The sequence below is a fragment of the Hippocampus comes genome, unplaced genomic scaffold (genome assembly GCF_001891065.2).
Source record: "Hippocampus comes isolate QL1 unplaced genomic scaffold, H_comes_QL1_v1.1 scaffold451, whole genome shotgun sequence".
NCBI classification, from domain to species: Eukaryota; Metazoa; Chordata; class Actinopteri; order Syngnathiformes; family Syngnathidae; genus Hippocampus; species Hippocampus comes.
The window spans coordinates 14,283-16,327 of record NW_017806218.1 but is presented as its reverse complement, the minus strand read 5'-3'; the positions used below and the strand labels follow the sequence as shown (position 1 = coordinate 16,327).

At 44.7% G+C, this 2,045-nt stretch overlaps 1 protein-coding gene across 1 annotated transcript in view; it reads right to left on the bottom strand.

Moving 5' to 3' along the window:
- The window catches only part of LOC109506900 (zinc finger protein OZF-like), a gene marked incomplete at its 5' end in the record, with an annotated part of 35,689 nt that overhangs the window by 25,528 nt on the left and 8,116 nt on the right, over nt 1–2,045 (bottom strand). The gene's annotated exons all lie outside the window — the stretch shown is intronic.

Here is a 2,045-nt window from a genome sequence, read left to right as displayed (position 1 = left end):
TTTTACGACAACTGTCTTGTTGACGGCGTCTTTTATTCGTTCCACTGGGGTTTAGCGGGTGTGTTTATAAAGAGACGAAAATTGTTTGGGGACTATCCCCCACGTTCTAGTTGAGATGGTATAACCCAAGAGGCAAAATGACGCTTGCTACTGTTGTTGCGAGTTGCCATTCGTTCTACTAAACCATTAGTCAAACGCCATCATGCCTTCTGTCGTTATTACACAAACAAAAATCTCTTTACTGTTACTAGGTGTTAGTGCCTCAATATGGCTACGCTCGTGAAAGCAATACAGCAAACTCAAACGCGTCTTCGTCCAATGTTGTCAACTAATATCCGGATTAATTTTATTTTCCTCAATTCTCCGGAGAAATTTTCATAAAAATTTGAAAAACCCGGAATTCCGGGAAAATCCGGAGGACTTTCATCTCTGACTTTCAAAAAAGGTTGGTGACCCGTGCAATCGAGCGAAAGAACGAAAAGTGGTCAAACCTGCTCTGGTCGAGCCAACTCTGAACTTGTCGAAAACAGAGTCGTTGTCCTCATTTGCTCCGAAGAAATCATCCTCGAAATCTGCCGTCCTCATGCACAACATTTTCACACGATTCATTACAACACTATACACTCTCACAACTTTTTTAACTCTGCTGGGTGACGAAACGCGTCTCTTTGTTAAGCGGTTAGGAAGCTAGGCTAAGTAAGCTAAACGTCCAAACAAAAGTTTGAGCGAATTATTTTATAGTCCAGCAAGAAATAATGGACATACCGCATCGAGGCTTCGGTGCGTTCAGTTGTAATTATGAAGAGGGAATGAGATTTTCACGGTTGCATTTTTATAATGGATAAAGTGCGTGTAGGTAGTTTATTCTGCGGATATTCAGGCTGCTCAACGACATACGGCAACTCCTTTCGGACAAACTTCATTGCAAGACAAACCTACACGATTACACGCATACGCACGCGCACGTTGAAAGAGCCTGGAATGTAGTTATTGCTTCATTTTGTGTGTGTGTGTGTGTGTGTGTGTGTGTGTGTGTGTGTGTGTGTGTGTGTGTGTGTGTGCGCGCGCGCAGTTTAATAATGGTGATTCGCGCTTGACATAAATCAGAATCAGAAAAAGTTTGTACTTGCATTTGCCGTAGATTATAATAATTTTTTTCCCCACTGTTTTGTCTATCAACTTAATGTTTTACTGTTTATTGTTCTATGGATGATGTTTGCTCCATGTTCAGCACTTTGTATACAGCGGTGGTTGTTTTAAAGTGCTTTATAAATACAGTTGAGTTGAGTTGATTTTTCGCCGAAACTTTCTCGACACACCCGCTTCCACGCGCAGCACTGCATTTCCGCCGTGACAAGGGTCTTACCCCACCACTTCTGACGACAAGGGCGTGTTCACGCCGGAATGGTCCGGTTCAGTGTGCGGAGCCCTCAGGGCGCGGTTGAACAGCACTGTTCACTAAACATCGCACACGCTCCATTGGCTTCAGCCAAGAGCACATCGATTGCTATGCGGTCCCGGAACACCATCAGAGGGGTGACTGTCAATTGTTTGGCTTCTGATAGCAAACAACCATCTCTAGGGTTTACAGAGAATGGTCCGAAAAAGAAAAAATATCCAGTGAGCGGCAGTTCTGTGGGCGGAAATGCCTTGTTGATGCCAGAAGTCAGAGGAGAATGGCCAGACTGGTTCGAGCTGATAGAAAGGCAACAGTGACTCAAATAACCACCCGTTACAACCGAGGTAGGCAGAAGAGCATCTCTGAACGCACAGTACGTCGAACTTTGAGGCAGATGGGCTAGAGCAGCAGAAGACCACGCCGGGTGCCACTCCTTTCAGCTAAGAACAGGAAACTGAGGCTACAATTTGCACAAGCTCATCGAAATTGGACAATAGAAGATTGGAAAAACGTTGCCTGGTCTGATAAGTATCGATTTCTGCTGCGACATTCGGATGGTAGGGTCAGAATTTGGCGTCAACAACATGAAAGCATGGATCCATCATTCCTTGGATCAACGGTTCAGGCTGGTGGTGGTGGTGTAATG